The sequence below is a fragment of the Manis javanica genome, chromosome 1 (assembly GCF_040802235.1).
Source record: "Manis javanica isolate MJ-LG chromosome 1, MJ_LKY, whole genome shotgun sequence".
In the NCBI taxonomy this organism is placed as follows: Eukaryota; Metazoa; Chordata; class Mammalia; order Pholidota; family Manidae; genus Manis; species Manis javanica.
This window is the reverse complement of record NC_133156.1, coordinates 93,388,759-93,400,257: the sequence shown is the minus strand read 5'-3', so window position 1 is coordinate 93,400,257 and position 11,499 is coordinate 93,388,759. Positions and strand designations below refer to the sequence as shown.

General features: G+C 38.3%; 1 protein-coding gene across 4 annotated transcripts in view; it reads right to left on the bottom strand.

The window, feature by feature from the left end:
* Positions 1 to 6,266: 6,266 nt before the first annotated feature.
* Positions 6,267 to 11,499, bottom strand: part of CERT1 (ceramide transporter 1) — a 118,862-nt gene continuing 113,629 nt past the window's right edge. For all 4 annotated transcript variants that reach the window (XM_037000292.2, XM_073235010.1, XM_073235017.1 and 1 more), the window contains one exon: positions 6,267 to 10,160. The gene's annotated coding sequence lies outside the window, so the exon portion shown is untranslated. The remainder of the gene's footprint in view (positions 10,161 to 11,499) is intronic.

The window sequence follows — 11,499 nt, the reverse complement described above, 5'->3', positions numbered from 1 at the left end:
GAGGTACATGTAGCAGGACAGGACTTTTCCTTATCTTGGGAGAGGACAGAGAATTAAGTCCAATGGGAACATCTCACATTGAAGGGTCTGAGCTCAAGAGGACACAAAACAGCAAAACATACAAATCAAGTCTGTACCGAAGTTTGAAATAAGAGCAATAAATTGATTATAAAAAAATTTTTTAGGATCAGTGTTGCTCAGGCTATCCTACTTCTGGATAAGACTTGAATTTAAAGAACAAAACTTTGCCTAGTTAAGCAAAACTAATGGATAACCTCCACGAGGGAAACCAAGAGAAGATGGCAAATGATTTGGTTTACAATTCCATTTTAAGACTGCTTTTTCATTGTGAGGTACATGGAGCCCTCCAGCCCCCATGTCAGGATGTGAGAGTTTCAAGCAGTTGCTCCCAAGGCCAATTGAAGAGAGCTTTGTGCTAACAGCTGGCATGAGGAGGGGGCACCCCACAGTGCTGTGATCCTGTGGTTCTCCAACGTGAAGGTGCAACACACTACCTGGAGAACTTGTCACCCTCCTACCCCTTGGCCCCTGTTCTCTCACCCAAAAGGGCTAAATAAGATGGTGGGGAACAAAAGCAAAACAAGTTGACCTACTTTTAAAGAGGTTTGGGTATGCCAACATCCATTCATTGTTCTTATCTCGGTAGCCTCAGTTTTACTCCTTTGTGGTTTAACTTCCCAGGATTACAGCGCTAGAGCAGGATTGCTCAGAGGCAAGAAACTGATTCAACAGACCATTAGACTGTTGGTTAATTCCGAGGCCAGATACAGTGTCCTTAAGAGGGGAGGGGCCTTGTGCCAGCTGCTACCATAAAGCTCACAGGCACCTAGTGTTTGTATGCTTTGTTGAGGAAACTCGTAAGTATGGAGAAGTAATCCACAATTGAATGGCTAGTCACCTAGCCTGCTTGGTTATGGGACTCTGCTGTCACCCAGAATTTGCAATGGTCAACAGTTTAGTGGATGGGGTGGGACTAGGGGGAGAGTTGAGGGAGGAATTGTCTCCATGTCCACTCTAAAATCAGCTGAGATGTATGTTAGAAACATTGGACACAAGCAAATCCAGGGTATTGTAAGCCGCAGATAATGTGTGTGGAAGAACCATACTCCCCAGCTTCCTCCTAGCTCTGAAGCTTACAAACAGAAGTCTCTTTAACCTTGTCCATTTCACTGTCTTGACTTAAAGGGCTCTTACAGTAAAACCAAGATTAGGTGCACTTTCTGCCTCAGTGTCTTCTGATATGAGAGCTCTACCTCATTCTTAAACTTTTATTGCTTTTAATAGTGAAATATATGTATGGAGCAGTCCACTCACCTCCTTCATGGTTCTTTTAGCAGACTGAATGTTCTCACCCACACTGCACAACTCTTAGTAAGTAGCAGTGAAAGTTTAAAGATGGCTTGCTGGTATAGCCTGGGTAACTGCCATTTTAAATGGAAAGCTCTTGGGGAAAGGCCCATCCTTAACTTGTTTAGGACTGCTCATCTAGGTCAGTAGAATCCAAACCCCATCAGAAAAAGATTTTGCACACCTCCAAAAGTGTATTTCCTGATAAATTATACTGAATTAGGTATATTATCAAACAAAAAAGGATAAAAGCATATACACATAGAAATGGAAGATCTTTATTTCTCTATTCCAGTGGTAACTTACGCACATTTTCCTCCCGACTGAGGTGTTTTAGAGACAGGGACTATGTCTTGTTATCTGAGTACTTTAAAAGTCTGTAATGTTGAATGGCTGACACAATACATTAATATAATTAGGACTTATTCCCAAGAGAAAGTAATAGTTATTCACGATGGGAGGAGGATGGCAGTGTTGAGGGAGCTGGGAATACAGAAACCTCCACTCCAATTGTGGCTTTGCTACTAACTAGTGTGAGACCTTAGGCTATTTGCTTTGTTCCTTTTCCTCAAGTTCCCTTATTTGTAAAAGAGAGTTGGATTACTTGGCTTCTAAACCCTTATATAGCTCTACATACTCTATGAAATGCTGTATTCTCACATATACACAGAATCATTTTATCTAAAAGTGGAAATGAGGTATTTTTCTAGTGGTTGTGATAGGGATCTCATTCATCTAGGCAACAGTGTATCTAGGCGACAGCCTAGCACTTCCCACAGAACACCAAAGGAGTTCTCTCTCTGCAGAGGGGACTTAGCCAGTTGCCTCCCTTTGTGTCAAGTCCCCTCAGTAATTGCATAGCTAATTCCTAACTGCAGCCCAGACCCCTGCGGGCTGTCTTGGCATAGGCTTTACAATTCAGTGCACATTTACCACTCCCAGGCTGGGCGAATTGGATCTCATGAAGCATAGTCTTAAGGGGAAAGAAGATAATGGTGTACTTCGTGGAGCCCATCCCTTTGTACTTAGCATATATTTCTTGGACAACTTTACCTTCTCCATTTATCCCGTTTTCAAATACGCACCTTTCATTGAAGGCGAAAACCCTCTGCTCCCCTCACTCAATTTAATCCTCCATCATTCCCCTGCCCCCCACTACTTATTTACCACTTCAAACATACATTCTATTGAAACTGCTGACTTTATGTGGGGCCCTATGTTCTAAGGGACAAGCCAGTTGGGCTGATAAACATGTCTACTGTATTAGTACAACTGCCAGACTTACACAACAAGCAATGGCAGAGAGGCAAGCAGGGGCTAAAGAGGGATGAACTCCATTTGGGAATCAGCCTCCCTCTTGGGACATGTACCTAACTTGAAAACATATTCTTAGAATAGCCCCTGATCAAGTACAATCTTTCAGTTAACTTATCTGTGGTGATTTATAATTAACATTCTTTTTTCTAAAACCCTGTTCTAGGGCATCAAAAGACACTTTTTGACTAACAGACTGTGAGATTATAAACTGTTGTCTGTTAACCATCAAAGTAGTGCCCCACCTGGGAAATACTGGTGTGAAAATATCAAGAAAGAACAATCCCTGTCATACCTTGGATCCCCTGGACCTTCAACGACTGCCTTTATAAATAAGCCCCACAAGACCCCCTTTCTGGTGGGCCTGACTTCTCTCTTTCCTGCAGCTCCCTTGCATACAAGCTATGTCTAATAAACTCTGCCTGTTTGTTTTCCTTCAAGTTCAGTTGATTTCTGTGACACTGAGTCTCAAGAACCTGGTCTTGTGTTGGGGGGGTTTGGTAACAACGGATGTTATATAGCCTGAGTGTGAAGGGAAAGCACCTACAACAGAACTGACGAAGAGCTGAGGGGCTGGCATAATTAAGGTCAGAAACTGGGACCCTGAAGTAGATTTTAGGTGGTGACTGGAGGAGAGAAAAGTTCCTTACAAGGCAACTTGCTTCTGTTTCCTGAGTGACATGGAGTAAACCTGCCTGGATGGAATGATTGATTTGTAGAGGCGAGCAAGGTGAGGCAGGCTGGTAAGGCAGATGGGCTAAGGCCAAACTCCTAAAAAATACCTTGGACATCAGACTGAGTTCAAGGACTGTGGACTCAGTCCTGGAGATGATGGCACAATTAAAATGTGTTTTGCAAGAGGCATTAAATAATAAAGGATAATTTGATAGTGGCCAGAGTTTTTAAAACTATTTCCCCTCCCCATTTCTGACATTGGCATGGGAATTATTTATTAATAAAATGACATTAACACATCCAAACCAAGCTAGAGCACCGAGTCCCACTGATTTTTCTCAAATGTGTAGAACAATGCTCAAAACAACCCTCAGTGGCTCCCATTGCTGGTAGAATGAAGAACTACTCTGTATAGCCTTCAAAGTTTTCCATAAACTGCCTCTGCCTCTTCTAGCTTTTTCCCTTACTGAACGTAACCCTGTAGGCTAAATGCCAGATAGGCCAAGTGACTTACAGTTAGGCCCTGAGTCCTCACATTTTATCTTTGTTATTCTTCCTGTGTCTTGCTCATCTTTTGCATCCAAAAGAGTACGTAACATGTTTGTAGCTAATTCCTTGTATTTGTATAGCACTTTAATGTTTTCTAAGCATTTTAAAACACATTATCTCATTCTTTCCCAAACAACCCTGGGATGTAGCCATGGTAGGTGATTCTTTATCACTTTATAGAAGAGAAAAGCTGATTTAGAGATATTGAAGTTGAGACAGGGACCGTGGGTTTAAACAGAGTAGGGTGAGGACCTCTGCAAAAAGACCCCTACCAAAACTCCATGTTAAACATTTAAGCAAAGCCAGAGGAATATAAGCATTCTTTAGTGATTAGTTAAAACTAAAAAGCCAGCAGCAACTTGGCCTAGAAGTTTAAATACTCCCCAGATAATAGCCTCAGCATAGCCTATGTTTTCACTCTGTCAATGAGAACATACCATTGTAAGATTTACTTTAGCCTGCTCAAAGGCCCAGCTTATTTAGGAAAAATTCTATCTTAAAGCTAAGATTGCATTTTAATCAAACAAACACTAACTCAGCCCATCTTTGAAGCAAGGCAGGCAGTCTTAATTGATATGCTCCCAGATCAAAATGTGGCTATCCTGGGAAAGAATCAGAGCAGTAAATTTCTTGTGTTAAGTTAACTTTGAAAAATAACCCACTCATAAGAAACTTAGTATCTCTTCAAAAATAAACATTTTGGAACCATCTGGTAAGTCTGCATCCCTAGCCCTTTGTCTCTCAACTGCCTATAAATCCCCTAGATAGCACCACCACCCCTGACTCTCTTGTCCCTACTGGCCCAAGCCAGGAGCTCTTTCCTCTTACTTTATCTCTAAATAAAAGCCTCTCACTTGCTCTCCTACTTAGAGTGTTTGCGAAGTTCATTCTTCCATAAAGAAGAACCCCAGCATTATTGTGACTTGGCAAGATTAAAGCTGTTCAGGTGAGAGAGCCAGAAAAACTCAGGCCTTCTGGCTTCTGGGTCTCATTCTTTTGATATGTTGAATACATGGTACCCAGGAACATGGATAAAAATTCACTTAGAAGTAACAGAAAAACCTATTGGATGTTAGGAATGAAAAATCAGTCACTAACCATAAATTGTAGTTGTAAATTAAGAGTAGAACAACTTACCAGTTAATCTGGTGTCATCAACGTGCACAGAAGTTGGTGAACTTGATAAAACACAGCAACAACACATTTCCTATCTACCTCTGGAGACAACTGAGAACCAAACTCCTCACCCGAAAAAACCATACAGACTTTTCCAGCATCTCCAATGCAACCAAGTCCATCATTCAATGTACCTTACTCAAATGCTTCTGATCTCAGAAAGACTTTTTTCCTCAGTTTCGATACATTTCTAAAAAGTTTGGTTATGACAAAAACGGAAGCCAACCAGTTTATTGTTTATCCCCAATCCTATGTAACACTGCATGGCCAGTAGTAGGCGCTACATAAGTATTTGCTCTGGGAATCATTTTGGGTCCTATCTCGGCCACATTGCTAGAATGATTTGGACATTGACTACATCTTGATTTAGCTGCTGCACACAGCCTCCCCTGCAGCTGGACCCAGCTACCACTTAGGAATTCTAAGGAATAACAGTATGAAAGGAACACAACAAATTGACCATTAGTGGACCCAGAGCTTTAGGCGATACCTCAGGGGCCGTTCTGCAGCAGCAAGTGCCATGAAACAGTGATGGCTCTGTCGGAGTTTGTCCATGAGTTGAAAAACCCGACAACTTTGGGCTTGTAGTGGTGCTCTGTGACAGTTTCGTTTCATCCCTCTCAGCTGGAGGACAGGAAGGCAGTTAACCATCAAATGATGGTCAAATTTAATTGAGATACAATTTACCTATCTGGTGAGAGTTTATGACACACAGTACTTCGTATATTATGAAGCTAATACTGAGTCTGTGGTGGTAAGACCTCCAACTCAAAAGTGCTAGTCTTGAAGCAAGACAACTCTTTCTATATTTATATTCTAGATAGCAAATACAAAAGGCATCAATAAGAGGAAGAGTCTAATGTAAAGAGACCTTACTCAGTAGGCCAGGAATCCTAGGCCGTTTCCTTACCTGTGAAACAGGGGTGGTACCACCCCAACCCCCAGCTGCCAGTGCTGTCATAAGGGAAGTTAGAGAAAATGCAGGAATGGTGCACGGCAGAGCTGCTTAAAGGAGACATCCTCATTCAGCACTTCAGACTCATAGCAGACTCATGAGCATCTTTTAGTAACTTCAAAGATCTTTTAAGATTTGTTCTAGTACTAAATTCAAAGAATTCTTTGGAAGAGAGCCAAAAGGATATTCATAAGGTTAATGATATTCAAAGTATACAGACATGGAAGAGTCACAGAAAACTTGTTTTAATCGGTCAACAATGCACATGCTATAAGAATACAAGTCATGTTGTCATCTAGTTCAACAGCAAAATCTGTTAAGATACTATTTAAAATGGCTAGTTATAACTACACATTATTTGCAGGTTCTATTCCAAAGTCAAGCCTAACAGAAAAACTGCATCTAGTTAAAAATGCACTTGAAAACTCCTTAAGAAGTGTGTTTTGAGGACCACATACTACTTCTGTGAAATAAATGAATACAGTGCAACAGCCAGATTTTCTCTCCAACGTCCCACCAGATTCATCTTGTTTGGATGGTATGTATCTTTGAACACTAGTAAAGAAGTATGTTCAGAGCCCTTCAATAAAACCATGGAGGAACCCAATGACTGAGTGAACTGCAAATCCACCTCAGTTTTCTAAGGCATAAATTCCCTAAGTGTTAACAAGTGGACTTGCTGTATTATTTAATAAATGAGGGATGATTTATTTATAGCCAATGCATGTAGTTGAATTTTAAGTGTGACTGTGTTTAGAGACACCCAACTGTATACAGCTTCACTGTCTAGAATTTTAAAAAACTTTTGGACCAGGATCCATAGTAATTCACTTTAAATTGTAAGCCATCACACACACATATACATATGAAAAGATTCACAATTATTTACCTTTATTACATGCTATGTAATCTGCTCCACTCTGTACTATGTTAAAAAAAGAATTGTTTGTAACTCATTAATAGTTTTCCTGATCCCTAACTGGGTTACAACCTAAATTTTTATGAACACTGGAGTATTTTAAGCTCATAACTATTGGAGAATTATGCAGGGCAGTATCTTGGGGTTAAGAAAAAAAAAATCAAACAAGCACATTTGTCCATAATATTTTAATACTTCTCCACTTTTAAATACTGGTTTCAATTTTGTGATTGTAACATGGAAGATCCAACTTAATTTTTTTTAAAAACATCATCAGGATCATAAAGCTATTATATAATAGTTAACGCTCTACACACTCCCAAGGTACTTTAAAATGATTATGTTTTGAGTTTGTAGGTGAAAAATGACAATAATCCAAATACATCATTTGTACAACTTGGACTAAATACTGGTGAAAGTGTTTAACTGGACAAACAATTGATAAGCTTAAAGATAACCAGTACTATTTCACAAGAAAACCAGCTCAGCCCAACCAAAAATTTCTCAATAGGAATTGACTCTGATGTTGTATAGGTGTATAAATTAGTTGATGAAACTGAACAAATGGCAAACCCATTCCTCCTTTTCCTTATTTTGAATTTTATATCTCCTTCAGCCATCCCCCTCCTTGGTCTGGGTGCCCCTGTGCAAACCAAAGTCAGGAGTCCTGAATTCCACGTGAAATTCTGTGCTCTCCTGGCCTGTACAGTGGGCACTCACGGACAGAACTCCTTATGAACCATAGTTTTCAAGTCTCTATCCACCACAGTACAAACAAGTAACTGAGTAGCAAAGAGAATAAAAGGATGAAATTATTTTTTGGCTTAGGGACAGGAAAATAACTGTGGATAAGAAATCACGAATGTTCAGTTATGTAGGATTTAGCCATCAGAAATAATTCTAGAGGGTTTGAATATTGTCTAAAATGCTAGTACCTCTTTTCAACTCTACTCATATTCCCCAACTCATTTCTAAGTCTGATTGGAAGGGATGAGCTCTAGTGAAATACCAGTGCAGTTACCTAAAGGAAAAGTTTTCTTTTCTTCTTTTGATACAAACATTTTCAGTGTAATCATTTTATTTACAGAATTGCAAAAGTACATAATTAACATTTAGTTAGTGCAAATGTAACTAATGATAATTAGATTTAGATACTACTTTGTAAGCTTTCCATACCTTTGTAAAATACAGCTATCCAATTTAGTTATGAAAGTTACGTGTTCATGTTCATGATAGTTACCAGAAATAGCAAACAGAGAAACATTTATGTGGGCCTATAGAATTCTTTTTTTGAACATTCCCATCAGTGGCTATGGTGAATAAACCTTCTCCCCCCAGCCCTCCCATACTCCAACCCAACCCACAGTTGATTGTAAAATAAAATACATATTTGAGGTATAAATTTTTCTTTTTTAAACATCACGATACAAAACGTTAACTGGTGATGTAGTAAACTGATGTGATAATTTGTCTTATTTGCCTTACTAGCATTACCACCATATAGGCACTTTTCCACGTAGTCAAATTATGAACAGCATTTTTCTGTAATAAGGCATATTCCATGCACATCATTTAGAGAAAGGTAAATTAAAAAATAGAAAAGATTTATGGAGCATGATATCTGCATGCATGTAATGTAAGCATATGTTTTATAAGTATTTTTCTCTATATACAGAATAATAAATACCATTATATCTGATGCAAGTAATTCACTTCCAGGATTGTGCATATTAAGTGATCAGACGAATCCCATCATTAAATTATCACCTTGCATTTATCATTAAGACTCCATTACCTTGTAGGAAATATATACAGGACATGTTCTATGGGATATGACTTTCTGCTTTATAAAATGTGTCTTGACTTCTGTGTTTCTACAGAGATGACCATCAGCGAAGCATCTACAAACGCCCCTGATTCATGTAATAAGCACACTTGTGTTAAACACACTGAAGATTATGAAGTGGGCCATCATTGCTACTTCAGTGAGTACCATTCCTTGCCCCAACTCCATGATTCAAGGTTGTTCACAGAGACCTAAAACTAAAAAAGGTATTTTACATTTAAGTTCTTAGAGCAACTAAAGAAAGACTTTCAGTTTGAATCACTTGGAATCATTTACTGTTGTGCTAAAGTTTCTGATCAAGAAGCAAACCAGAGCACCACTCATATTTTCTATGCAGATCTTGCAATGTATCTTTTTAAACCAACCCAAATTAAAAGAACAAACATACCTGTTACCAAACACTAGAAATATTAAATCAAATGTCAGACTCAAACAGTTTGATTTGCTTTAAAAAGTAATATTGTATATCCTCTTAAATTTCAGGAAAGCATGAGCCCATTTTATCCTGACCATTTTACTAGAAAGTAGTTTATGCCAACAAGATCTGTATGCTTGTTTGGAGGCAGGCAGAACAATTTAGGAATTACCAAATTGTTTGTGAACAAACTGAAACAATTCTGTAACACACAGTATCACCAACTAAAAATACAACAGAAATATAAAGATATCTGGGGAAAAAAATTACACTTTTCATTTTCACTCTTTCTCCATCAGAACCAGGTTCTTCATGGGAGTAAGACTAGAAAAGGCAAAATCACAGGTTACTGGCAGCCCTCAGTTATTAAGAGAGACATTACATAACATGAATCATTATAGAAACCAGCAGCAATGAATTCTATGATTATACAAAGCAAAAAAGTCAAAAAATTCTGGACATAGATTTGAATATAGGCCTGAAAGAAGAACCCCATCCAGACCCTTGTCACACAGGAAGCACATACCCCATGTGCATTCAACTTCTGTGCTTTCCATTTGTGAACAAACCTGATATAAATGAGGACCTTAGGCCGGACCACAGTAAATTAAAAATTCTGAAAAATTTTCCAAAAATTAAAGCATCAATCCTAGTTGTGATTCAAAGTCGATTTTTTTCTTCAAGGAGCAAGCAAATAAAAATATAGCCATGTACATGTAATTTTACATGTATTGATAGTTATGCGCTGAGCGAGGAGATATAGCAGAAGATAGTTAGTGTTAGATGTTCAGCTTTGCTATTGCAGTATTTCTTCATTTTTGTACACCAGACCATGGTGTTGGGTCATAGACAAGGCTATAGATCCTATTCCAGCTTAGAGCATTCAATTTTGCCTTTTGTTCCTTTCTCCAACATGGAATGTCACACAACCTTGCTGCAGTCACTGCAGGAAAGAAAATGACAAGTAAAAAATTCAGCAATATATTATTACTAACTGCTGCAAGATTACCAGAACAGGTCCCTCCTAACCTCTGGATTCATGAAATGAACAGAATATCTACTGAAGTTTATCCTTTAAGATTTTTACCTTTAAGAATATAAAATTATTAACCTAGCATATCTGAAATTTTTCCCATCAACAAGGAACAGAAGGTATAATGGGAATCTTTTGAAAGTTAGAAAAAATTAGAAAGGTCAATGTGTTACAGGTAAGTAAAGAAGGAGTTACCCAGAGATCTTTGGATCTGTACCCCACAAACTGGCATTTCCTTCTTTTCAGTCCTCAATAAAAGTTATGCTATACAATACTACTCATCAAGAATTTAAAAAATTTAGGTAGGCTATGGGAAAGACATCTCCCCTAAGAAACAAACATACTCATACCTTCACAAATGAGTTTAAGAGTTTTGGCTAAATTTTAAATATCTGTGTACTATATTAACTCTTTTGCAATTTTTCTGAAGATGATACACACTACTGAAAGTTACTGGTCCTCCATCAAAATGAAGAATGTTAGCTTTCCTAAGGTTTTGAAGCTAGGATTCACTTCATGTATACATCTTCCAAAATTATTATGAAACAAGTATTACTTTCGGTAAATTACAAATTACTTTAGGTAAATTTCAAATATTACTTTAGGTAAAGATTTTCACTGCCTGCTAAGGTTTGAATTTGGTTCTTTGCCAGAAAAGAGCTCAAGGCCAGAGCTGAATTTTGGCCAGTGAGTGTTTTCAGTTATATCTTTATATATATATATATATATATATATATATATATATATACACAAACATCCACAAACAATGCTACTTCCTTCCTCTGAGATGAGTGTTTTTCAAAGGATTTCAATCCCTTCCCTCCTAGGTTGACAAAAAAAAGAAAGTGTGCATATGCACGCACACACGCATGCACACCCACATACATACACAATCAATAAAACAATGCCCCAAATCCAACAGTTTCAAGGCAAATGCTGTTAATATGTTAGGATGTATTTTGCAAATGCAAATCATCATTCTTCTCAAACACAGGTGAAAGCATGTTCTATATATAACTGCATTCTGATTTCTTTTGCTCAACACACAGATCTATTTTCTACCCTGCTTATTATTAGCAAGGCTGGGTTGTAGAGGAGATGAAGAGAGAAAGCAGATATAGCTGCATGCCTGGTCTTGGTCAGAGCCAACAGCAGCTCTTTAGAAATCTTAAGGCCGAGGGGAGAGACAAACAGCTATGTACGGTGACAAGCCTGCTGCTTTCATGAGGCATCAGGTTTTGGGTTTGAT